The sequence below is a fragment of the Muntiacus reevesi genome, chromosome 21 (genome assembly GCF_963930625.1).
Source record: "Muntiacus reevesi chromosome 21, mMunRee1.1, whole genome shotgun sequence".
Taxonomy (NCBI): domain Eukaryota; kingdom Metazoa; phylum Chordata; class Mammalia; order Artiodactyla; family Cervidae; genus Muntiacus; species Muntiacus reevesi.
Window position 1 is genome coordinate 50,515,943 of NC_089269.1, and position 27,665 is coordinate 50,543,607.

General features: G+C 41.6%; 1 protein-coding gene across 9 annotated transcripts in view; it reads left to right on the top strand.

Annotated features, from left to right (window-relative positions):
• ITSN1 (intersectin 1) overlaps nt 1-27,665 on the top strand; it is a 252,839-nt gene that overhangs the window by 28,721 nt on the left and 196,453 nt on the right. The window contains exon 2 of one of the 9 annotated variants that reach the window (XM_065913498.1): nt 5,564-5,778. The exons of 6 other annotated variants lie outside the window; for them this stretch is intronic. The gene's annotated coding sequence lies outside the window, so the exon portion shown is untranslated. Of the gene's footprint in view, nt 1-5,563; nt 5,779-11,260; nt 11,279-27,665 lie in introns of those variants that run through there. 2 more of the 9 variants (XM_065913499.1, XM_065913501.1) reach the window with 2 other exon arrangements.

A 27,665-nucleotide genomic window follows, 5' to 3' on the forward strand; every position in this document is an offset into this window, starting at 1 on the left:
TCCACTGGGCCTCAGCCATACGAGGCTGCCAGAGAAGGTATTTGGTACATGTGCTGCTTCATGATGACATCTTCCCCTGGGGTTTCATCTCTTGCGGGGATGGGTTTCAAACTTGTGCTGTAGTATAGTGGGATGTATACTTTTATATACTCTGATGCTGGGAAAGATTGAGGGCAGGAGAAAGGGGCAACAGAGGATGAGATGGTTGGATAGCATCACTGACTAAACGGATGAGTTTGAGCAAGCTCCAGGAGATGGTGGAGGACAGAGAAGCCTGGTGTGTTTCAGTTCATGGGGTCACAAAGAGTCGGACATGACTTAGCAACTGAACAACAGATACTCTTGTATACTCTTAAAAAGTTACTGAAGACCCCAAGGAGCTTTTCTTTGTCAGGTTAGTGATTAAAACTGAGAATGTTAAAAATACTAATTTACTTAATGAAAATATCTGTCATAAATCCATTACACACTTAACATAAAAAACAGATTTTTATGAAAACTGTTTTACAAAAGCAGTTTAAACAAAAATTTAGTGAGAAGAGTGACACTGTCTTACGTTTTTGTAAATCTCTTTAATGTTTCACTTAGTAGAAGACAGTTGGCCTCTTATATCTGCTCCATAGAGGAATGTTGCAAAATTTTTTTTTTTTGGAGTAGTTGAGGAAAGTCTGGTCTTAACATAGATATGCAGTTGGAGAAAGCAAGAGTCTTTTAATGTCACTTCCAGAAAACTGTGGTTATTCTTTGATACTATACCAAATTTTTAGCAATGGTGGTTTTTTAAGAGTTAGTGGTTGTGTGGGATCTGAAGTTATGTTAGTAATCTCTTCATATTTAATATGATTCAGTGATTTAATAGATTCAATAAAATCTGTTGCTCTATCTTGCAATTTGAATGGATATTTTACTCCTCTGTGATTTTGTACCATCATGTGTTGGTCATTTGGAAAATATTGCTTCACTGAGTAATATGGGTCTTCCAAATGTGTATATGTTTCTTTAAGCATTATCACGAAAACCCATTTGTTAACTTTACTGCCCATCTTATTAGAAAATTCTCTAAATTTGGGGAAAGCAGTCTAACTCACAATGGCAGAAACTGGCTTTCCAAGTTTTAAATATTTACGCAAAGCTTAACTTTTATCATCAGCATCAGATACTGCCAGGCGTTTTTCCTGAAGCAGCAGGCCCATTTCTTTTTGAGAACACACGCACAGGGCATGCTCAGTCGTGTCTGACTCTGTGGCCCTGTGGGCTGAGCACTCAGGCTTTTCTGTCCGTAGAATTTTCCAGGCAAGAATACCGGTGGGTTGCCGTTTCCTTCTCCAGGTGATCTTCCCAAGCCTGCATCTCCTGCATTGGCCGGAGGATTCTTTACCACTGAGTCACCTGTGAAGCTCTCATTTTTGAGAAACTATCTGCCAAGTACTCAAGTGTGAATAAGCGTAGTTACTCTGTTGTCATTCTGCCAAATAAACGTTGTGTTCCATGAAAAACAGTGGCTAGTTCAGCTTGTAACTCATTTGCGTAAGTGTGTTTCTTGGTGTGCCATAGAAGCGCTTCGTGGGAATCCCCTGGCGATCCGAGGATTCGGACTCTGCTTTCACTGCCAAGGGCAGTGGTTCAGTCCTTGGTTGGGAAGCTTAACATTCCACAAGTTACAGAAGTAAAAGAAATGCTTCATGACTCCTGCCCTTTATTTGCACTGGTATTAAACACGCATACTCAAGGACCAAGGTTTAATATAGTAATGTTTTTAATAACTCATCAGGGATATTCTGACGTGAAATTGTCTTTAAATTTTTTGAAAATTAATTTATTTAAATGTGAGTTTGTGGGAGTAAAGAATACAGTGACCGCTCGTTCATTTCGGGGCCTCTGTTGAGGTGGCTATGGTCCTCTCCCCCTTGTTTTTGTACCAGTGCAGACATAAATACGGTGAAAAGGGAAAGTGATGTCTGAGTGCTGTGATGATCTTGACCTGAATCCCTCAAAGGAGTTTGGGAACTCCGGGAATTCCCCAGACCGCACCAGTTGCTACCTCACAGGATGAAGTGCAAACCTTTATGCACGGTCTAAAGAGCGCCCTGTGCTCTGTCCCTTCTGATTTTTCTGATTTTCCCTTTTCTCCAGCTATACCTCACCTTCCTGACTCTGGCCAGCTGCGTCTCACAAAGCGATCCTTTTGTCACAGGCACTTGCCTTGACATTCCATTTCCCCAACCCAGAGTGTTCCTCTGCCCTCTGCCGCCCTCCTGGGCCTGCTGGGTCTCCCTGAAGGACCTTCTGGTCCTACCCCAGCTATTAGTCATCTTCTGATTCCCACCCCACTTCCCAACTTTTGACTGTCTCTTCCCATCTATTTTCTAGATCCCTCAATTTACAATTTTTTTAATACTTTTTTTTTTGGTGTAGGCTGTTTTTTAAATTTACTTAGGGCTGTGCTGAGTTACTGCGCGTCGGCTTTCCCTGGTTGCAGCGGTCGGGGTTGCTGTCTGGTTGCGGTGCGCCGGCTTCTCTTTGCAGTGACTTCTCTTGCTGTGGCGCACGTGCTGTGGAGCACAAGCTCAGTGGTTGTGGCCCCGGGGCTGCCAGCAGCACGTGGGATCCTCCTGGATCATAAATTGACCCGTGTGCCTGCACTGGCAGGCAGATTCTTTACCACTGAGCCACCAGGGACGCTTCGGGTTTACAGTTCTTCACAGGGCCGTCATAACAAGAGAACATCCCTCTTGTGACTTAAGCTTTGTTTATGCCTACTGTTTTGCATGTTGAACCTTCTTAGCCCTAATTCAGAGGGTCATTTGAGTACCCAGGTGGTAAGATATTTGTTTAGCGCCTTCTGCTCTATCAGAAATGGTATCATAGACTGGCCTGCCCAAGGAGTAATCTGATTTCCTTTCATAACTACAGAAATGATCACCATTTTCCTCATTATTAAATGGTAAGGTCTTTTGGCATCATCTAGATTTGGGGTTATGTACAGCTAAGTTCAGGAGGAGAAGGGGATGACAGAGGACGAGATGGTTGGATGGCGTCACCAACCCAGCTGATATGAATTTGAGCAAGCTCAGGGAGATGGTGAAGGACAGGGAAGCCTGGCTGCTGCAGTCCTTGAGGACACAGCTTAGCATCTGAACTGAACTAACTGAACCAGAGCTAAGTTCATCAGATAAATGATCTTTAGATAAGTTATCTGAGTTGTGCTTAGCTTATGTAAAGTATGCAAGTATGCTTTGGAAGACTTCTGGTGATCTGACCCACACCCATCCCCACCCCACCCCTGATACACACACCCATCACCCCAACGCCACCCACGTACGCACATACAGATGCACACACACATGCACACACACACACACAGGAATGTTTGCTGAGCACCTGTTCTTGCTCTGGGATTTTGCTAGGCACTTTCACATATCCCATCTAAAATCTGTTTCCCATCATACTGTGAAAAAGTGAAGTGAAGTGGAAGTTGCTCGGTAGAGTCCTACTCTTTGTGACCCCATGGACTATACAGCCCATGGAATTCTCCAGGCCAGAATACTGGAGTGGGTAGCCTTTCCCTTCTCCGGGGGATCTTCCCAACCCAGGGATTGAACCCAGGTCTCCTGCATTGCAGGTGGATTCTTTACCAGCTGAGCCACAGGAGACGCCCTTCAGTGAGATGAGTGGTAAATAGATGGTAAATACCTATGTTGCAGATGAGAAAACAGAACCTCACATTTACTACCCTTTGTAGTCATGAAACTGTTTACAAATGGCATATTGGGTAGCTGAACTTAAAAAATTCTTGAGTTACCACAGATGTAAATAGTAGAGTAACATTATGACATGACCATTTATCAGATAGGCACACTTCACGGCTTTAGTCCAGATTTTAATTCTAGAGGAAACAGAAATTGTTCGTGATGGATTATTTTAGATATGCCATAAAGTTCCTTCAAATTCTGAGATCCCATAACTCCAGGCAGTTGCAGCAATGCTGGAAGTGATCAGTGATGCCTGTAATTGTTGCTCAAAAAATGAAATCTGTTAACTCTGGCATTGTGTTCATGTTGATTTTATTATGAAACATATTACCTTTTAGATTTCTTCTCAAGTTAGAGGGTCAGTTTACAAACCCATTTACTGCTATATGATTATACTGCAAATTAGGGAGGGGTTTGAGTTAGATGGACCTTTCAGCCCTGGCTTTGTAGTAACTGAAACCTCTGATAATCGCAGTCAAGATGCTGGCCAGATGCTCTTGGAAATAGTCTGTTGGCACATTTATCCTATGAATAGGCTCTGTAGGATTCAAAAATCTTAGAAAAGATCTAAATTGGAATGATAAAATGACATTCACCCCTCTGGCTTTCGGCTTCCTTCTTTGTGGCATTCCCTAAACCCAATTAAAGAATTCTGGAGCCAAGATTTGTGCAGGCAGTGGAGGTTAGAACTTGAAAGTGACAGATCAAAAATGTAGCTATTAGCAGCTTCTAAAAAAGTCTTCAGTTAGGTATTCAGGCAAGGCGTGTTATTTCATGGTTGAGAGGCAGTATAGCAAAGGGATTAAGAGCACAAATTCTGAAGGCAGCCTGCCCCAACTACGGATTGTATGACCACAATCCACCTGTTTAACGTTTCTGTACTTGTTTCCTCCTTTATAAAATGAGGCAGGTCACAGTTCTTACCTTGTAGGGTTGCTGTGAAGGTGTTAAAGCACTTGGGATGGTGTCTCACTAAATAGTAAGCACTTTTTGAGAAATGACTATTATTATTTTGTCATCATCTGTGATCCAATCCTGGACTCACATTTTAAGACGTCAATGAAGGCATTATACAATATTATTGGCAATTGATTCTCTGACCTCTTGTAACTTCTCAGTTGCTCTTTCCATCATCTGGAAGGTTGGCATTTGTCTTAAGCCTGGTAGAGAGGAAAGGACCTCTTAAGCCTGGGAGGTTTAAAGTGCTTTCATCTACTGACAAAAAAAAAAAAAGAACTCTTAAAACCCTAGAAGAAAAAGAAATAACCCGATTTAAAAAATGGGCAAGAGATGTGCCTAGGCATTTCTGCAAAGAAGATGCCCAACAAGCACATGAGGAAATGTTCAGTGTTTTTAGAGGACATGGAAATCTAAAGCATGAGATGCCACTTCACTCTCATTAGAATGGCTGTTAAAAAACAACAGTAACAGAAAATAGAGCTTTGTCAAGGATGTGGAAGAATTGGAATTGCTAGTAGGCATGTAAAATTGTGCTACCGCTCTTCCTCGGTAAGCTAAATACACAGTCACATGGCCTAGCAATTCCATTCCTAGGTATGAATAGACCCCAAAGAATTGAAAACAGGTTTTTACACCAAAATGAACCTAAAATTTTTATAGCAGCACTGTTCACAGTAGCCAAAGGTGGGAATGCTCACACCCATCAACTTTTTTCTTTTCCATTTATTTTTGTTAGTTGGAGGCTAATTACTTTACAATATTGTAGTGGTTTTTGCCATACATTGACATGAATCAGCCATGGATTTACATGTGTTCCCCATCCCAATCCCCCCTCTTACCTTCCTCCCCAGCCCATCAAGTTTTGTCTGTCAGTAGACAAACAAAATGTGGTATGTTCTTATAATGGAATATTATTCAGCTATCAAGTGGAGTGAATGGTGCCTGCCACAAGTGGAGGAACCTTGAAAACATGCCAAGTGAAAGAAGCCAGAGAGAAAAGGCCATGTGTGTACCATAAGATCCATTTGTATGAAATTCTCAGACTCAGCACATCTACTGAAAGCAGGTTAGTATTGATTGTTGCTAGGGGCTGGATATGGGGTTCCTTTCGGAGATGCTAAAATATTCTACAAGCAAGTGTTGGTGCACAACATTGTGAATGCATTACGTGTCAGTGAATTGTCCATTTTAAGATGATTTAAATGGTAAGTTTTCTGCTTTTAAAAAAGGAAAAAAAGAGCAGCATTCTAGGTTACCTGGCAGCAATTTTGTCAGCATATTGAATGATTTTTTGGTGATTTTAGTTCAATTCAGTTGCTCAGTTGTGTCCGACTCTTTGCGACCCCATGAACCACAGCACGCCAGGCCTCCCTGTCCATCACCAACTCCCGGAGTCCACCCAAACCCATGTCCGTCGAGTTCGTGTTGCCATCCAACCATCTCATCCTCCATCGTCCCCTTCTCCTCCTGCCCTCAATCTTTCCCAGCATCAGGATCTTTTCAAATGAGTCAGTTCTTCGCATCAGGTGGCCAGAGTAGTGGAGTTTCAGCTTCAGCATCAGTCCTTCCAGTGAACACCCAGGACTGATCTCCTTTAGGATGGACTGGTTGGATCTCCTTGCAGTCCAAGGGACTCTCAAGAGTCTTCTCCAGCACCACAGTTCAAAAGCATCAATTCTTCGGTGCTCAGCTTTCTTTATAGTCCAACTCTCACATCCATACATGACTACTGGAAAAACCATAGCCTTAACTGAATGGACCTTGGATGACAAAGTAATGTCTCTGCTTTTTAATATGCTGTCTAGGTTGGTCATAACTTTCCTTCCAAGGAGTCAGCTGAACCCCATGAACAGTATGAAAAGGTGATTTTAGGATGTGATCATTTTCTTTTTATATATAGTTCAGTGAAATGTACCATAATTATTCTCTTGTAGAGCTAGAAAATGTAGAAAATGAAAACAATGAGAATTTTAATACTTGTTCTTTCCTTAGTGTAGGGCTTCTCAAAGTGGAGTCTGGATGCCCTGGGGATCCTGGAGACCCTTTCAGAGGATCTGCAAGTTCAGATTATTTTTGTAATGATAGTTAAGTCTTGATTTCCCTTTTTTACTCTCATTCTTCATGTGTTCAGTGTAGTTTTCTAGTAGCTATATGCACTTGATGACATCGTTCCTTTAATAGTTAATGGTTTCTATGCTTATATATGTCTGTTTCTTATATTTTCTAAGGTAAGCTCATTGTTTCCTCAGTTTTTTGAGTGGTGACCCAGTGGTTAATATTCTGCCTTTCCAATGCAGGGACATAGGTTTGATCCCTGGTCAGGCACTAAGATCCCACATGTTGTGTGGAGTGAACAAAAAAAATAAAAAAAAATAAAAAATGAAAAGTAAAGAGTCCTGTGGCCAGAACGTGAGTGAATCAGTATCTTGGCAAAAATGTTACATACTTACAATAAAAAAAAATTGTATGAATTGCCAGTGTTATACATTTTTGAAAATAGAGGGAAAATAGTTATAAACCACATGATTCTTTTTTTTGGTGGTGGTGGTTTTACATCTTTATTGCTTGTAGGTTCTTAGATTTGGAACTAGGGTTTTCTTTTCAGGACACTGTAAGTCTCCAGTTTCGGAAAAGCTTCTCGATGATTGGTTAAGTCTAATGGTTTTTAAATTTGAACGCGTTTTGCAATAGGAATGATACTAGATGTGTTGGTTAACATTACCATAATCAGTTCCCCCAGACTTCTAGAACACGTAAAGCATCTGAAGCATCATCACAGCTGATGTTTACTGAGTGCCTGCTATGTGTTGGCAGTGTTTTAGGTGTTTCCCCATGTGATAACTCATCTCATCCTCCCCACTTTCTGCAGAGAAAGTACTGTTGTAATGGTGAAGTAGCTTACCTATGATCCCACAGCTGGTAAGCGGCTCATCTTGTGTTAAGACCTACACAGTCTGACTCCGAAATCTGCACTGTCAGCCCTGTGTACTACGTCTGTGTGTGCATACTGTATAATAATAGCTCTCTGGGAATATACACAGACTGTTCCCACTTGGAAGGTCTGCCCACACTTCCCCTTTATTGTGGTACTGTGTGAGGGCGGTAGTAGGGTTGGGGGGAAGCCTGAGTCTTGTGCCTCGGGCAGAGGCTCCAGCAAAGATGTGGTTTGCTGAGATGTGGGGAGCAAGAATAGGAGGATGGGGAGCTGTAGGGAGCCAGACTCCTTGCCCCAGGATGCCTCTGGTCCAGTTTTTTTTTTTTTTTTAACTTTTTATTTTATATTGGGGTATAACCGACTGACAGTGTTGTGATAGTTTCAGATGAACAGCGAAGGGACCCAATCATATGTATGCATGTATCCTTTCTCTCCTAAACGTTGCTGGTCCAGTTTTCTAGCTGGATGTTTCCTTCCTAGGGATTGCATCAGCTTATGGCTTATAGGGGCGTCTCCCCTTTTCTGCAGTTCTTTGGAATAAGTTAGATTTTTCATAGTTTTCTCCTAATCTCTGTCATGGAGTCCTGCATTTACTCCATTTGAATTATTCTGAGGCTTTTCACTACCAGCTAGAAATGAGAGAAAGGATTGTGGTGGGGGAGGGTGTTAAAAATAACCTTTGAAAAAGAAACTTGGAAATAGGTGGTATAGCTATTAGCGGTGGTAGGGGTCCTTAGTGAAAGTGAAGTCGCTCAGTCGTGTCCGACTCTTGTCACCCCAGGGACTGTAGCCCACCAGGCTCCCCCATCCATGGGATTCTCCAGGCAAGAGTACTGGAGTGGGTTGCCATTTCCTTCTCCAGGGGATCTTCCCAACCCAGGGATTGAGCCCGGGTCTCCTAAATTGCAGGCAGACGCTTTAACCTCTGAGCCACCAGGGAATCCCTAGGAAAACCTTTCAAAAAGAAACTTGGAAATAGGCGGTATAGCTATGAGTGGTGGTTGGGGTCCTTGGGATTCAAATAAAATAAAAGCCTTTAGCCTCTGAGAATGTCACCTACCTTGCTGGGGCTCCTCCAGGCTCCAGGCTTGTGGTAGGCTGGGAGAGGCAGAATAACCCAGGCGTCTGCCCCAGGCTAGGAGGGGAGTGTCACCAAGAGATTTCCTCAGGGACTCAAGGGTGTGTCCTTCCACCTCCTTCCATTTTCTGTTCCCTACTCAGTCCCTGGGATCCCTTTCTAGGCCCAACATCCATCCCGGGGTGATGTGGGAAGTAGGGTGGGGCCCGAGGATCTTCCAGGCAGTTCATGTGATGGGAAGGCTTCCATGAGTGTTAGAAATTGGGCGTGATTGAACATTTCCTTAAGGGGCCTTCTTTGCTGCGTGGCCATATCCGTTCCTCAGTCCTGAGAGGGACAGCACAGTCCTTAGGGGGCTGTGAGCGGCCCAGCCTGCCCAGGAGCTCCTGCAGAAACCTGCCACGGGGCCGCAGGTGGTCCCTCCTTCCTGCTGCTTTGAGCTTGTCTGCTTTAAAAGGTTTTTGAAGCTGAATCTTTAAAGAAATAGTGGGTGGACTCCTTGAAGATGCTGGCTGAAGGAGGTCTGGCGGGCGTGGAGGTGGGGAGATGCTGGCCAGGGGAGGGAGGGGGGCGGATACTGCCCGGTTCCACCCTTGATACCCAGGAGTGGGCTCAGTCAGATTCATGACTAGAGTCCAAACGTTCTGGTTTGTTTACACGTATCAGAAGCAGGGAGAGAAGAAGGTATTTTTGACTGTTATTGCCTATGCATGGAAAAGGACTGTTTGTTTGTTTGTTTCATTTAAACTTTTATGTTTTTGGGTTTACTTTCTACTGAAAAATTGTTTTTATGACACACAAAATGTTTATGATGTTAAAATCTCCCTGGGCGGTGTATACTCAGCTGCCTGAAGCAGGCTTCTGCCTCATCCAGAATCCCTCCCTCTCCTTTCAGCACTTGTAATCCAGCTCTATTGATCTGGTTTGGTTCTCCAAGTTTCCCCACTCTGCCCAGGCACTGCTCTGGTCTGTGACCTGGTCTGTCTCCAGTCAGCTAAGCCCTTCTTCCTTATCTTTTTCTGTAAGTGCAACAGTTTTCAAACATTTTCATCTTAAATCCCTGCATGCACATAAAATGTACTGAAGGCTATCAAAGAGCTTTTGCTTATGGTTGTTTTGTTTATTGATGTTCCCATGTTAAGATTGAAACTGAAAATTTACCTATTTTTAACACTTTCATTTTATTCATTTAAAACTCAAATCGTTCCAAGTTAGCTCTTTAATGAGAATAACCCTATTTTTCACAACAAAGAATTGTAGTGAGGAGGATGGCCTTGTTCTGCATTTTTGCAGATCTCTTCTATGTCTGGCTTAATAGCAGAAGTCAGCTGGATTCTCCTCACTGCGTACATATTCCTTGGGTCATCACAGCAAGCTCTCAACCTTTTCAGACCCAGCATTCCCTTTTTGTAATGCTTCCTTTATTCTCCCCAAGTGACTCAGTGCTAAAGAATCTGCCTGCAAAGCAGGAGACAGGAGTTCAATCCCTGGGTCAGGATGATCCCCTGGAGAGGGGAATGGCAACTCATTCCAGTATTCTTGCCTGGGCAATCCCATGGACAGGGGAGCCTGGAAGACTATAGTCCATGGGGGTCACAGAGTTGGACATGACTTAGTGCCTAAACAACAAGTTTCTTTTCATCAAGTTAAATTCATCAATAACATGTACATAATTTCAAATCTCTCAGTGTATTGCCCAACTTTTTCTAAAGAAGAAATCAAAGTATTTTACACTACTAGTACCCTACCAGGGTTAGGGGTATAGTAAAAACTTGCAAAATGTCTTTTGTGTTAATATGTAAAATGGAGTTTGGTTCTAGGCCCAGATAGTTGTAAATGGATTTTTCCCCCTACAGGAATGTCTAGACAGACGTTCGAGTCACTGGACGGTTCCTTGCATGAGACTGTTCTCAGTAGCCTGTGAAATGCCAGTGGTGCCTCCCAGTGAATGGGACAACCAGAAGTACCCCCGCATATTTCTGAACGAGCGGAGCATACTTACTGAGAACTGCTGATTAATGGAATCTTGGCTGGGTTAGAAAAAAACCAAAGCATTTTATTTTAATGTTGGATGATCATTTTTTAAAAACAATTTGCATTATAAAAGAATTTCAAATTGAGGCAATAATTGCCTATAATCTCTGCATTCAGTATAATTAGTATTGATATTTTGTTCCATATTGACCTTGCCCTTGGTTGTTTTCTATGGGTAATTTTTCCCATTCAGAAACAGTATCATTTATAAACTGTTTTACTTGGTTTGACAGTACTTGATTTTACTGAACTTGGATGTCTCTTTTTTAGTAGCATCAAAATCGTTTTTGTTCTTGACTTTATTCTTAGCATGTGCATGCTAAGTCACTTCAGACATGTCCGACTCTTTGTGACCCCACGGACCGTAGCCTTCAGGCTCCTCTATCCAGGGGGTTCTCCAGACAACAATACTGGAGTGAGTTGCCATGCCCTCCTCCAGGGGATCTTCCTGACTCAGGGATCGAACCCACGTCTCCTGTCTCTTACGGCTCCTGTCTCTTGCATCTCCTGCATTGGCAGGTGGGTTCTTTACCACTAACGCCACTGGAAAGGTCTGTTCTTAGCACAATCTCATGCAACATGGCGATAGTGCTTACTCGCATCCGTTTGGCACTGACCTTATACATGGATGGAGAGGCGAGAGCAGAGCATGGACTTGTAGGGAGTTGGGTGGCCTTGACCAAGTGACTTAACTGCAAGTATTAGAGATAAGGTATGTGACGTTTCTGTCTCATGGTCAGTGGAGGTCGCAGTCTGGTCCTTACCAATCTCCAAGTGGACCACAGGCCTCTGGAGGGCAGGAGAGGGGTATTTTAGACCCGATTTTGTCTCTGGCACTGGCTCAGTACCTGATTCTTTGAACTGATGAATGTGGCAGAAAATTTGGTACTTCCTTGGGCTGTGTCTCATTTCTAGACTTTGTCTCATTTCAATCATGGTTATACCTCCATCACAGATAAGCAACTATTCTAATGGTTGTTCATTTCAAATACCAATAGATTTTGCCCCAGGTGGGCTCATCAGTCAATTCAAGTAACAATGTTTTGCATATTTTTGGCACACCTGATTGTTGTATTTATGACTAGATATGGCTTCAGTGTTGTTATTACGCAGGAGTCTGGTTGATTGTTTGATTGTGAGGCCCTGACTGACACCTGTAATTAAATGAGTTTGAATTTAGTGTGTTCCTTGAGGAGGCCTAGTGTGTTTACCTCAAAGGCTGTCAAAGGCGTGAAGGGATGTCTCTAAGACTCACTGCTCCCTTTAAGGCATCTCTACAGGTATGGTTTTCTTTCTTTCCTTGTTATCTTTTTATTTTTCTTAAATGTTGTTTCCAGCTGTTAAGATTTGAGATCTAGCAGCTCAGTCCTCTTGAATGATTTAATGTGTTACCATTAGGATTCCGAAAGATGTAAGTTTGAAAAGTGATTTGACTGTGTTTGGGAGAGTTTCTGGAGGGCTTCCCAGGTGGTAAAGAATCAGCCTGCCCATGCAGGAAACACAGGTTCGATCCCTGGGTTGGGAAGATCTCCTGGAGGAGGAAATGGCAACCCACTCCAGTACTCTTACATAGACACTTCCGTGGATAGAGGAGCCTGGTGGGCCCCTGTCTGTGAGGTCAGAGTCAGAGACAGCTGAGCCACTGAGCAAGCAACACACACAGAAGAGTTTCTGCATGCTGAGGGCCAAGGCTGTAACAGTGATTCTCCAGTTCAAGCACACAACAGACTCAGCTGGAGGAGCTTGATAAAGCACACTGTTGAGTCCTAGCCTCTTTCTTTTTCTTTTTTAAATTTAATTTTATTTATTTTCGGCTGTGCTGTGTCTTCATTGCAGAGCACGGGCTTCTCCCTGTGGTGCTTCTCTGGTTGTGGCTCAAGGGCTCTAGAGTGTGGGCTTCAGCACTTGCGGTGCATGGGCTCTCGAGTGCAGGCTCAGTAGTTGCGGCGCACGGCATTTGTTGCTCCGTGGTACGTGGGATCTTCCCGGACCAGGGATCGGATCCATGCCTCCTGCATTGGCAGGCAGATTCTTTATCACTGAGCCACCAGGGAAGCCCCCTGCCCTATTTTGTATTCTCTAGGTCTGATGTGGGGCCTAAGAATCTGTATTTACCAGCTCCCTCTTTATGCTGGGGCTGCAGGTCTAGCACCAGACTTTGAGAGCCATGGGCCTGAAGCGTTGAAGTCCACTAAAGGTAGTAACTGGGAAGGAGGTATGAGATGCAGTGTATTTCATATTTCAGGAGAATCCCTTTGTGCCCTCTAAGCTAGTTGGAATTATAAAGAAAACCTGGGTTTGGTTCATGAAGAAAAGCGCATAAACCCTTTAAAATATGGTGTGATCATTGTCATGATCATTCAACTTCAGATAACAAAAGACTGGAAAATTAGCTTTAAGTTTCTTTTACCTTTAAAAAAAATAAGAATAGTGCATGTTCATAATGGAACATATATAAATACAGAGAATTTTCTATTCTAGAAGGGATGAAAAATTTCCCCAAATTATATTCTATCACTTGAAATTATCTATTAATTTTTTGCTAATTTTTATTCAATTTATCTTTTATGCAAAGGATTTTTAGGTTTGTTTTCCCCCCAAACAAAGTTTTTATTTTTAAATGCTGTATGCTCATTGTAATGAAAGAAAAAGATTGTTAAAGAGCACTTATTTTTTATAGACACAATCAGTGTTAATTTCCTATAATTTATCATTAGTGATCTCTTTATATGAATATTCTTATTGCTATGTATTATTCTGATCATATGATTTAAAAACACTTATTTTAAGGTGCAGTATCTTTTCATGTCATTAGATGCGATCCTGAAGCATCTTATAAATATAATGTATGCCTAAATCTTTCCCATCAACCCTCCAGTACCCCTGCCTTTGGATAAATTTCCTGAAGTGGAATTGGAAGGTCAAAGAGCATGTAAAATCTAAGGCTTCCCTGGTGACTCAGATGGTAAAGCATCTGCCTGCAATGCAGGAAACCCAGGTTCGATCCCTGGGTCGGGAAGATCGCCTGGAGGAGGAAATGGCAACCCACTCCAGTATCCTTGCCTAGAAAATTCCATGAACAGAGGAGCCTGGTAGGCTACAGTCCATGGGGTCGCAAAGAGTTGGACGCAATTGAGCGACTTCACTTCACTTCACTTGATACATTACCAAATTGTCTTCACAAAGAGTTTAGTAATTACTGTCCAGACTCTAAGTCTACACTCATTGCCATTTTAATATTTATGAGCTTGACAGGTGAAAAATGCTGTCTCCTTGTTTTAATTCTTTTTACTGATAAGAAGTTTAGCACTTTTTTCCCATGTGTTAATTGTTCAGTTATATTTCTTCTCTTTTGAATTTTCTCTTTTCCTTGTCATGTTTTCTTTTTGGAGTTAACTCTTTTTTTCTTAATTTGTGTGAGCTCCTTATATAAATATGTAAGGATATTTCCTTATTCCCAATTTTTCATTTGCTTTTAAGATTTGTGATATTTTCTTTTCTAGAAGTATTTAAACCTCCCTCCCCTCAATCTGCCATTGTTTTCCTTTTTAAAGAATTTCTGCCCTTGGTCAAATAAGGAAGCCCTCTCTCACTTAGATTTTATAAATATTAACCTCTGTTTTCTTCTTACATACTTTCATGGTTTCTTTTTTTTTTTTTCCACTAAAATCTTTAACCTATCTGTAATTTGTTTTGTTGTCAACAAATTCTAGTGTGGGTAAATGCATTTTATGTTTTCCTCATTTAATTTTTCACCCACACTATGCAAAAGTAGGCAAATTTAGTTTAGCAAGTTGGAGGTAAGCATTGAGTTTTCACACTGCTCTGTGGAGCACTGGGATATCTGAGAAGACTTGAAGGGTTTGCCATGGAAATAGAGATATGAGAGGTATGTGGATATTTCCAGCTCCACCTTCTCCCAAGAACATATAGTCTTCAGTGGCCAGTGAGGCAGATCTTCTTGGCCACCCATTTACAGACTCTTTAAAATTAATGTGGTTGGAGCAGAATTCTTTTTTTTAAGTTCATTTTATTGAGATATAGTTTACAGTGTTGTGTTAATTTCTGGTTTGCAGCACATTGATTCAGTTATACATATACATGGTCGTTTGCATCTGCTAATCCCAGACTCCCAATCTACCCTTCCCTTCCCCATCCCCTGGCAACCACAAGTCTGTACTGTATGTCTGTGAGTCTGTTTCTGTTTTGTAGATAAGTTCCTGTGTCATGTTTTAAATTCTATGTGTAAATGGTATCATATGGTATCTGTCTTCCTGGCTTCACTGGTATGATAATCTCTAGCTGCACCCTTGTTGTTGCAAATTGGCATTTCATTCTTTCTTATGGCTGAGTGATAGTCCTTTGCATAAAGATACCACATTTTCATTCTGCTGAATGGATATTTAAGCTGTCTCCTTGTCTTGGCTATTGTAAGTAGTGTTGCTGTGAGCACTGTGGTGCAAATATCTTTTCATCTAGATAAATGCCTAGGAGTGGGATTACTGGATATATGGTAGCTCTGTTTTTAGCTTTTTAAGGAACCTCCATACTGTTTTGTGTAGTAGCTGTACCAAGTTACATTCTTACCAGCAGTGTAGGAGGGTTCCCTTTTCTCTACATTCTCTCCATTTTTGTCATTTGTAGGCTTTTAAATGATGGCCATTCTGATTGGTGTGAGGTGGCACCTTATTGTGGTTTGATTTGCATTTCTTTAATAGATAGAAATGTTGAGCATCTTTCATGTGCCTGCTGACTATCTGTAGAAACAGAATTCTTGATGCTGTCCCCAGTCTAATCTGTACACTCCAGACCTTTCTGCCCTGTAAACGGTGCCCTCACCCACCCGGTTAAACACCGGGAAACCTCACAGCTCTCCTTGATTCCCCTGTCTTCTGTGTACTCTATGTATCTATTCGATTGTTAATTTCTGTGGGCTTTCTGTTTAAAATGTATCCTGAATCCTCTTGTTTCCACTGTTAAAATGTTACTCCTGGCCACTGCTGCATCTCAGGTGAATACCTGCCGTGGTCTCCTCACTAGTTTTCTTGACTCCATTCTGCCTGCCTGCAATCTGTTCCACACAGCAGCTTCTGCACTGTAAATCAGGTCAAGTTGTTCCCTTGCTCAGAGCCTTTCAAAGCCTTGCTGTTACACTTAAGTCCAAGCCTCGCTTTAGGAGACGCTTGTATTCTGGCCTCCGTTGCCTTTGCAGTTTCCTCTCTCGCCCCTTTGGTTCCCTTTGCTCCAGCTGGACTGGCCTCTTTCTCTTCCTTGGATAGGTTCTTTTCCTTCCACAGATCTTTGCACTGACTGAACCTTTTCAGAAACGATACCAGTTCTTTTAAGAGAGGTTCCCCCTGACTACCCAAGCACACAAAGAAATCCCACATACCTCCTCCAGGCATCATCTGCCGTGTTCCCCTACCTCATTTTCTTTGGAGTGGTTCTCTATGTGTGAAATGGTCATATTTTTTATTTTCCTTGTTAGCTTACTCCCCATTCTCGAGTCTAAGCTCTGTGGGGTCAGAGACTCTGTTTTCTTTCAGATTCTCTGTGCTTGGCCCAGGGCCTGGCTCATAGGGCTCCTTCCTGGTAGGACGTTTGTGAGTCTGCTCTCAGCCCGTGGCCTTTCCTTCAGTCAGTCAGTTCAGTTGCTCAGTTGGCTCTGACTGTTTGCGACCCCATGGACTGCAGCACACGAGGCTTCCCTGTCCATCACCAACTCCCGGAGCTTGCTCAAACTCATGTCCATCAAGTTAATGATGCCATCCAACCATCTCATCCTCTGTTGTCCCCTTCTCCTTCTGCCTCAGTCTTTCCCAGCATCAGGGTCTTTTCCAATGAGTCAGTTCTTTGCATCAAATAGTCAAATATTGGAATTTCAGCTTCAACATCAGTCTTTCCAATGAATATTCCGACCTCATTTCCGTTAGGACAGACTGGTTGGACCTCCTTGCAATCCAAGGGACTCTGAAGAGTCTTCTCTAACATCACAGTTTAAAAGCATCAATTCTTTGACGTTCAGCTTTCTTTATAGTCCAACTCTCACATCCATATATGACTCCTGGAAAAACCATAGTTTTGACTAGTTGGACCTTTGTTGGCAAAGTAACATCTCTGCTTTTTAATGTGCTGTCTAGGGTGGTCATAACTTTACTTCCAAGGACAAACATCTTTTAATTTCATGGCTGCATGGTGACCATCTGTAGTGATTTTGGAGCCCCCCAAAAATAAAGTCTGACACTGTTTCCACTGTTTCCCCATCTATTTCCCATGAAATGATGGGACCGGATGCCATGATCTTTGTTTTCTGAATGTTGAGTTTTAAGTCAACTTTTTTCCTCTCCTCTTTCACTTTCATCAAGAGGCTCTTTAGTTCTTCTTCACTTTCTGCCATAAGGGTGGTGTCATCTGCATATGTGAGTTTATTGATATTTCTTCTGACAATCTTGATTCCACCTTGTGCTTCATTCAGTCTGGCATTTCGTGTGATGTACTCTGAATATAGGTTAAATGAGCAGGGTGACAATATACAGCCTTGACATACTCCTTTCCTGATTTGGAACCAGTCTGTTTTTCCATGTCCAGCTCTAACTGTTGCTTCTTGACCTGCATACAGGTTTATCAGGAGGCAGGTAAGGTGCTCTGGTATTCCCATCTCTTTCAGAATTTTCCACAATTTGTTGTGATCCACACAGTCAAAGGTTTTGGTGTAGTCAGTAAAGCAGAAGTAGATGTTTTTCTGGAGCTCTCTTGATTTTTTGATGATCCAGTGGATGTTGGCAATTTGATCTTTGGTTCCTCTGACTTTTCTAAATCCAGCTTGAACATCTGGAAGTTCATGGTTCACATACTGTTGAAGTCTGGCATGGAGAATTTTGAGCATTGCTTTGCTAGCGTATGAGATGCGTGCAATTGTGCGGTAGTTTGAGCATTCTTTGGCATTGCCCTTCTTTGGAATTGGAATGAAAACTGATCTTTTCCCTTTCTGTGGCCACTCCTGAGTTTTCCAAATTTGCTGGTATATTGAGTGCAGCACTTTCACAGCATCATCTTTGAGGATTTGAAATAGCTGAACTGGAGTTCATCACTTCCACTAGCTTTGTTCGTAGTGATGCTTCCTAAGGGCCCACTTGACTTCACATTCCAGGATGTCTGACTCTGGGTGAGTGATCACATCATTGTGGTTATCTGGGTCTTGAAGATCTTTTTTGTACAGTTCTTCTGTGTATTCTTGCCACCTCTTCTTAAAATCTTCTACTTCTGTTAGGTCCATTCCGTTTCTGTCCTTTATTATGCCCATCTTTGCGTGAAATGTTCCCTTGGTATCTCTAATTTTCCTGAAGAGATCGCTGGTCTTTCCCATTCTATTGTTTTCCTCTGTTTCTTTGCACTGATCACTGAGGGAGGCTTTCTTATCTCTCCTTGCTCTTCTTTGGAACTCTGCACTCAAATGGGTAAAGCTTACCTTTTCTCCTTTGCCTTTAACTTCTCTTTTTTTCCTCAACTATTTGTAAGGCCTCCTCAGACAGCCATTTTATTTTTTTGTGTTTCTTTTTCTTGGGGATGGTGTTCACCAGCTGACCCACAAGGGAAGCCCAGCTGGGGATGGTCTTGATCACTGCCTCCTAAAGAATCCACAGTTCTTCAGGCACTCTGTCTGTCAAATCGAATGCCTTGAGTCTATCTCTCACTCCACTGTGTAATCATAAGGGTTTGATTTAGGTCATCCCTGAACAGTCTCGTGGCCTTTCCTCACTCACACTTGAACCAGAGCAGCCCAGCTTTTCAGTCTCGAGCTAGTATGAGGCTTCATTTACAGAAAGTTTTCTTGGTTAACAAAAGTTTGAAGATAATTTCCTAAGAAGATTGGACTTCACTCTGAAGATGTATAGAAAGAAGAGGTTTTAGTTTGACATTTCTGTCAGTGTTGCATTCACTTCCTAAGTATATTGGTGATAAGGTTCCTGACATTTTGGGCTGAAGGCCAGGTATGAGTACAGCTTGATTTAAAACATTTCCTGCTTGAAGGTACTTTTTCTTTACATACTGAATTGCATGCCATAGATTTAAAAAAATTTACTTAGCATAGATTGTTTTTAATCCTATAATTAGGATGATTATGAGATTGTATAATCTTATATTTACCCTTTTAAAAGAGTGCTTCCTGAATCTCAAGCCAAAGCATTTGTACAGCTTTACTGTGTAAATATTTATGTTCTAGGTGTGTTATTCATACATATAAACATATCTTCTCCTTGATCTATATTTATATGGTTGTAAGGTTTATGACTTTTAGACTTCCTGTTTAACTACTCACTGTATACTGTCTGCTGCTGCTGCTGCTAAGTCGCTTCAGTCGTGTCCGACTCTGTGTGACCCCATAGACAGCAGCCCACCAGGCTCCCCCGTCCCTGGGATTCTCCAGGCAAGAACACTGGAGTGGGTCGCCATTTCCTTCTCCAATGCATGAAAGTGAGAAGTGAAAGTGAAGTCGCTCAGTCGTGTCCGACTCTTAGCAACCCCATGGACTGCAGCCTACCAGGCTCCTCCGTCCATGGGATTTTCCAGGCAAGAGTACTGGAGTGGGGTGCCATTGCCTTCTACCAGGTGGCTACTCCCTAAATATTAGTTGACTTTTGTAATAGTTGTCCTGTGACAATTTCAGTATTTTAGTTTCTGTCTACTCTTGTTAATTACACACTCATATCAATTGTGTTTTATGTTAACTGCCTGCCACATTTCAACCAGTAATTTCAAAGAGACTGCCTTTTGTTTTTGCCTTATATGTTTTCATGTTGCAGCATTGGGAGTGTAAAGTTTTATTACTGTTGTTTTCATTGTTGATTATACATTTTATGAAAATAAAAAATTATTTTTTTATCACATGCAGCTTTTTTCTTGAAATGATACTATATTAAATTCAGTAACTCTTCCTTTCCATTAAGAATTTTTTTTATTTTGTATTAAAGTATAACACATTAACAATGTTGTGATAGTTTCAGGTGAACAGTGAAGGAACTCAGCCATATATACACATGTATCCATTTTCCCCCATCTCCCCCATACCATCCAGGATGCCACACAGCACCCAGCAGAGTCCCATGTGCTGTATACAGTAGGTCATTGTTTGTTATTCATTTTAAATATAGCATTGTGTACGTGTCCATCCCAAGCTCCCTTCCCCTCAGCAACCATAAATTTGTTCTCTGTGTCTGTGAGTCTCCTTCTGTTGTGTAAGTTCATTTGTATCATTTCATTTTAGATTCCACATGTAATATAAGGGGGCTTCCCTGGTGGCTCAGGAGGTAAATAATCTGCCTCCAGTGCAGGAGACCTAGGTTCAGTCCATAGGTCGGGAAGATCCCATGAAGAAGAGAATGGCAACACACTCCAGTATTCTTGCCTGGGAAATCTCATGGACAGAGGAGCCTCATGGCCTACAGTCCATGGGGTTGCAAAGAGTCAAACATGACTGATTGATTAACACTTTCGCTTATAAGAGATGTCATACAATATTTCTCTTCCTCCGTCTGACTTATTTCACTCAGTGACTGTCTCTGAGTTTATCCATGTTGCTGCAAAGGGCATTATTTCATCCTTTTTAATGGCTGAGTAATAATTCATCATTGTGTGTGTGTGTGTGTGTGTGTGTGTGTGTGTGTTTTGCTCAGTTGTGTCCAACTCTTTGTGACTCCACAGACTGTAGCCCACCAGGCTCCTCTGTCCCTGGAATTCTCTAATCAGGAATACTGGAGTGCGTTGCCATTCCCTTCTCCAGGGGATCTTCCCAACCCAGGGATTGAACCTGTGTCTATTGCATTGACAGATGGATTCTTTACCGTCTGAGCCACCAGAGAAGCTCATTCCATTGTATATATGTACCATATCTGCTTTATACATGCCTCTGTCAGTGAGCAACATTCCATATTGTGGCTATTATAAACTGTGCTGCAATGAATATTGGGGTACATGTATTATTTTGGATCATGTTTTTTCTAGATGTATGCCCAAAAGTAGGATAGCAGGGTTCACGTGGTAGCTCTGGTTTTAGTCTTTTAAGGAACCGCCATAATGTTCTTGTATTGCTATAAACCTCTCTCTTAAAACTGTTTTTGCTCCTTCCCATAGGTTTTGGACCATTGTGCTTTCATTTTTATTTGTCTGTAGGTATTGTTTTATTTCTGCAGTGATCCATTGGTTTTTTAGTAGCATGTTGTTTAGCCACCACATGTTTTTGGTTTTTATAGCTTTTTTTATTTATCTGTAATCTCTTAGTGTTGTAATCAGAAAAGATGCTTGATATGAAATCAACTTTCTTAAATCTACCAAGGTTTGCCTGTGGTCCAGTATTTGGTCAGTGCTGAAGAATGTTCTGTGTGCACTTGAGAAGAATGTGTAGTCTGCTGCTGTTGGATGGAATGCTCTCTATATATCAGTTAAGTCCAACTGGTCTAAAGTGTCATGACAAAGAAACAATGTTTCTTTATTAATTTTCTGTCTAATGAGCTATCCATTGGTGGAAATGGAGTGTTAAAGTCCCCCATTATTATTGTGTTATTATCAATTTCTTCCTTTATGTTATGTTAGTGTTTGCCTTACATATTGAAGTGCTATGTTGAATGCATATATAATTGTTATATCTTCTTAGATTGAATCCTTGATCATTATGTAGTGTCCTTCTTAGTCTCTTTTTAAGTTTTGTCTGGTATGTGTATTGCTATTCCAGTTTCCTTTTAATTTCCATTTGTATGAAGTATCTTCTCCCATCCCCTCACTTTCAGTCTGTAAGTGTCCCTAGGTCTGAAGTGGGTCACTTATAGATGGCATATATACAGGTTTTGTTTTTATATCCACCCAGCCAGACTATGTCTTTTGGTTGGGTCACTTAAACCATTTACGTTTAAAGGTAATTACTGATATGTATGATCCTATTACCATTTTCTTAATTGTTGTGAGTTTATAACTTTTGATTGTCTGTAAAGCTTTGATTTCTTCTTCAAATCTGGTTAAGAGTCTTGCTGGATAGAGTATTCCTGGTTGTGGGTTCTTCTTTTTCACCACTTTAAATATATTGTGCCATTCCTTTCTGGCTTGTAGAGTTTCTGTTGAGAAATCAGTTGATAAACTTATGGAAGTTCCCTTGTGTTATTTGTGGTTTTCCCCTGGTTACTTTAAATGTTTTATCCTTATCTTTAATTTTTGTCAGTTTGATTTTTGTCTATATGTCTTGATGTGTTCCTCCTTGGTTTTATCCTGCCTGGACTCTGCCCTTCCTGGACTTGATTGGCTATTTCCTTTCCCATGTTTGGGAAGTTTTCAGCTATCATCTCTTCAAACATTTTCTCAGGTTCTTTCTCTACCTCTTCTCCTTCTGGAACCCCTATAATGTGGATGTTGGTGTGTTTAATGTTGTCCCAGAGATCTCTTAGGCTGTCTTCATTTCTTTTCATTCTTTTTTTCTATATTCTGTTTTGTAGCAGTTATTTCCACCATTCTGTCCTTCAGGTCACTCTTCCATTCTTCTGCTTCTGTTATTCTGCTGTTGATTCCGTCTAGTCTATTGTTCACCTCTGGCTGGTTTTGTTTTTTGTGTTGTTGTTGTTTAGTTATTCCATGTCTTTGTTAAACATTTCTTGCACCTTCTCCATTCTTTTTCAGAGAACCTGAATCATCCTCATCCTCATTATTATTATTTCTTTTTTTGGAAGGTTGTGTATCACCACTTCATTTAGTTGTTTTTCTGGGCTTTTATCTTGTTCCTTGGGCTTTCCAGATAGCACAAGTGGTAAAGAACCTGCCTGCCAATGCAGGAGACATAAAAAGACATGGGTTTGATCCCTGAGTCGGGAAGATCCCCTGGAGGAGGAAATGACAACCCACTCTAGTATTCTTGCCCAGACAATCCCATGGACAGAGGAGCCTGGTGGGCTACAGTCCATGGGGTCACAAAAAGTTGGACACAACTGAAGGATTAAAGAACAATCTTGTTCCTTCATCTGAGACATAATCCTCTGCCTTTTCATTAACTTTCTGTGATTGTGGTTTTTGTTCTGGAGACTACAAGGTTGTAGTTCTTCTTGCTTCTTCTGTCTGTCCTCTGGTGGATGATGCTAGGAGCTTGTCCAAGTTTCCTGATGGGATGGGCTCACTAGGAAAAACTGGGTATTGTGCTGCTGGGAGGGGCTCAATAAAACTTTAATGCAGTTGTCTGCTGATTGGCTGTGGCTCCCTCCCTGTTAGTTGTTTGGCTGAGGTGACCCAGCTGTGGGATCTACTGGCTCTATGGCAGGGCTAACGGTGACCTCCAGGAGGGCTCACAACAAGGGTCTTGTCCTAGCACTGCTACTGCCAGTGCCCCTGTCCTGCGGCAAGTCACTGACAAACTATACCTCCGTAGGAGACCTACTAGCAGGTAGGTCTGGATCAGTCACTACTCCTTTCCCCTAGGTTCTCGTGAAGAATGGAGAAGTTCTATTCAGTCAGCAAACACAGGACTGGGGACTGTCTGTGGCTTAGATCATGAACTCCTTATTGCCAAATTCAGACTTAAATTGAAGACAGTAGGAAGACCACTAGACTCTTCGGGTATGACCTAAATCAAATCCTTTATGATTTTACAGTTGAAGTGACAAATAGATTCAAGGGATTAGATCTGATAGAGTGCCTGAAGAACTATGGATGGAGATTTGTGACACTGTACAGAAGACAGGGATCAAGACCATCCCCAAGAAAAAGAAATGCCAAAAGGCAAAATGGCTGTCTGAGGAGGCCTTACAAATAACTGAGAAAAGAAGAAAAGCAAAAGGCAGAGGAGCGAAGGAGATATACCCATCTGAATGCAGAGTTCCAAAGAATAGCAAGGAGAGATAAGAAGGACTTCCTTAGTGATGAGTGGGAAGAAATAGAGGAAAACAATAGAATGGAAAAAAACTACAGATTTCTTCAAGAAAATAAGAGATACCAGGGGAACATTTCATGCAAAGACAGGCACAACAAAGGACAGAAACGTTGTGGACCTAACAGAAGCAGAAAATATTAAGACAAGGTGGCAAGAATACACAGAAGAACTGTACAAAAAAGATCTTCAAGACCCAGATAATCACAATGGTGTGACCACTCACCTAGAGCCATACCTCCTGGAATGCGAAGTCAAATGGGCCTTAGGAAGCATCCTTACGAACAAAGCTAGTGGAGGTGATGGAATTCCAATTGAGCTATTTCAAATCCTCAAAGATGATGCTGTGAAAGTTCTGTACTCAATATGCCAACGAATTTGGAAAACCCAGGAGTGGCCACAGAATGGGAAAAGATCAGTTTTCATTCCAGTCCCAAAGAAAGGCAATGCCAAAGAATGCTCAGCGTACCACACGATTGCACTCATCTCACACGCTAGCAAAGTTAGGCTCAAAATTATCCATGCCAGGCTTCAACAGTACATGAACCATGAACTTCCAGATGTTCAAGCTGGATTTAGAAAAGGCAGGGGAAACAGAGATCAAATTGCCAATATATATTGGATCATTGAAAAATCAAGAGAGCTCCAGAAAAACATCTTCTGTTTTACAGATTTTGCCAAAGGCTTTGACTGTGTGGATCAAAGCAAACTGTGAAAATTCTTTTTAAGAGATGGGAATACCAGACCACCTGACCTGCCTCCTGAGAAATTTATATCATGTCAAAAAGCAACAGTTATGGGACTTCCCTGGTGGTCCAGTGGCTAAGACTCCATGCTCCAAATGCAGGGGGGCATGGGTTTGATTCCTGGTCAGGGAACTAGATCCCACGTGCTGCAAGTAAGAGTTTGCATGCCACAACTAAGACTTGGCACAACCTGTATATATATATATATGTAAAGAACTGAACATGGAACAACAGACTGGTTCCAAATCAGGAAAGGAGTACGTCAAGGCTGTTTTTTGTCACCCTGCTTATTTAACTTATATGCAGAGTACATCAGGAGAAATGCTAGACTGGATCAAGCCCACGCTGGAATCAAGATTGCTGGGAGAAATATCAACCTCAGATATGCAGATGACACCACCCTAATGGCAGAATGCTTCCTAAGACCTCTTTGACTTTGCTTTCCAGGATGTCTGGCTCTGGCTGAGTGATCACATCACTGTGGTTATCTGGGTCATGAAGATCTTTTTTGTAGAGTTCTTCTGTGTGTTCTTGCCACCTCTTCTTAATGTCTTCTGCTTCTGTTAGGTCCATACCATTTCTGTGCCTTATTGTGCCCATCTTTGCATGGAATGTTCCCTTGGTATCTTTGATTTTCTTGAAAAGATCTCTAGTCTTTGCCTTCCTATTGTTTACCTCTATTTCTTTGCACTGATCACTGAGGAAGGCTTTCTTATCTCTCCTTGCTCTTCTTTGGAAGTCTGCATTCAAATGGTTATGTCTCCTTAGCTCCTTTACCTTTTGCGTCTCTTTTTCCACAGCTATTTGTAAGGCCTCCTCAGATGACCATTTTGCCTTTTTGCATTTCTTTTTCTTGGGGATGGTCTTAATCACTGCCTCCTGTACAATGTCACAAACCTTCATCCATAGTTCTTCAGGCACTCTGTCTATCAGATCTAATCCCTTGAATCTATTTGTCACTTCCACTGTATAATCGTAAAGGACTTGATTTAGGTCCTACCTGAATGGTCTAGTGGGTTTCCCTACTTTCTTCAACTTAAGTCTGAATTGGGCAAAAAGGAGTTCATGATCTGAGCCACAGTCAGCTCCCAGTTTTGTTTTGCTGTGTATAGAGCTTCTCCATCTTTCATTGCAAAAAATATAATCAGTCTGATTTCGGTATTGACTGTCTGATGATGGCCATGTGTAGAGTTTTCTCTTGTGTTGTTGGAAGAGGGTGTTTGCTATGACCAGTGCGTTCTCTTGGCAAAACTGTTAGCCTTCACCCTGCGCTTCATTCTGTAATCCAGGGCCCAATTTGCTTGTTACTCCAGGTATCTCTTGACTTCCTACTTTTGCATTCCAGTCCCCTATAATGAAAAGGACATATTTTTGGGGTATTAGTTCCAGAAGGTCTTGTAAGTCTTCATAGAACTGTTCAACTTCAGCTTTTTCAGCATTTACTGGTCGGGGCTTAGACTTGGATTACTGTGATAGTGAATGATTTGCCTTGGAAACAAATGGAGATCATTCTGTTGTTTTTGAGATTGCACCCAAGTACTGCATTTCTGACTTATTTGTTGACCATAAGGGCTACACCATTTCTTCTAACGGATTCTTGCCCACAGTAGTAGATGTAGTGGTCATCTGAATTAAATTTGTCTATTCCAGTCCTTTTTAGTTCACTGATTCCTAAAATGTTGATGTTCACTCTTGCCATTTCCTGTTTGACCACATCCAATTTACCTTCATTCATGGACTTACCATTCCAGGTTCCTATGCAGTATTGTTCTTTACAGCATCGGACTTTACTTCCCTCACCAGTCACATCCACAACTGGTTGTTTTGTTAGCTTTGGTTCCATCTCTTCATTCTTTCTGGACTTATTTCTGCACTCTTCTCCAGTAGCATTTTGGGCATCTACCAACCTGGGGAGTTCATCTTTCGGTGTCCGATCTTTTCGCCTTTCCATACTGTTCACGGGGTTCTCAAAGAATACTGAGGTGGTTTGCCATTGCCTTCTCCAGTGGACCATGTTTTGAGTTACTTTTCCTTAAATCAAGATGGAATTGACCTGATATGTATAAGGTTATGTCAGTTCCAGGTGTACAGCAATGATTCTTACATTTAATTTGTTTCAAAGAAAAGCGATAATTTCATTCTTCTGGACATTTCTTGTTCTCTGTGTCCTGTGGAATATTTTCATTGTATCATATTTGGGGGGTTTTCTTCAAGGAAGGGAATTTCATACATCTCTAAAGTGTTGAATGAGAGGACAACTGCAAATGCTTTTTTTTTTCTTGACCACATCACGTGGCATTTGGGATCTTAGTTCCCTTACCAGGGATCGAACCCTTGCCACCTGCATTGGAAGTATGACCTCTTAACCACTGGACCACCAGGCAAGTCCCTGCTAGTGCTTGAAGTACAGCAGCTTGGCCTTTCCAGGCTTTTGGAAGAAAACAAATCAAAACAAAACAAGCTATACAGTGGTTATTACCTGGTTGGAGGCCAAATTTTATCTACTTTTTGCAAGATTAAGTTGGAAACTATAGGTTACTTATTTCTTCCTCCTGCCCATTGGTATGTCTGTCTTTAATGTATCTGAGTTTAGTCAGGAGTGTATGAATTAGTCAGCTGTGACTAAATTATGTTGTCGTAACAATCCCCAGAGTTTCCAACAACAGAAGTTCATTTCTCATGTTAATGCCCTCGGCTTGCTGCAGCGCAGGGTGTTGCACAGAGTTGGACAAGACTGAGCCGCTGAAGTGAATTGAGCGGAACTCATAGTTCGTTGGCCAATGCAAGTCATGTGGTCAAACGTGGCCTCAGGGTCCAAGAAGTGTGATGCCCTCCAGGGATGAGCAGGTAGGGAAGGATTCGGCCAGGGAAGGACAGCACGTATTTTTATCATCACCCTGTCTGTTGCAGTGTATTTTTGGATGTAGTGACTTTATAAGGAAGTCTCCTAGGGTTTTTTTTTTTTGGAAGGGTATTTATTTGGAGGTGGGTCAGGAAGGTTTGGAACCTGTATTTTCAAGTACCTTGATAGTGTGAATTAACTATCTTAATTACCAATTTTGGGATCTCAGCAGACCCTGGAATTAATACATGATAACTGCTCAATAAAACATTTGTTGGATCAGTGGACAATGACTTCTAACAATAATAGGAAAGCTATACTTTTCATTATCTTTAGTGCCCTTTGCAGCTGCTTGAAACAGTTTTATAGAGAGAATCTCCCATAAACTATGCTTGTTATTTATTATATGAAAAATGATTC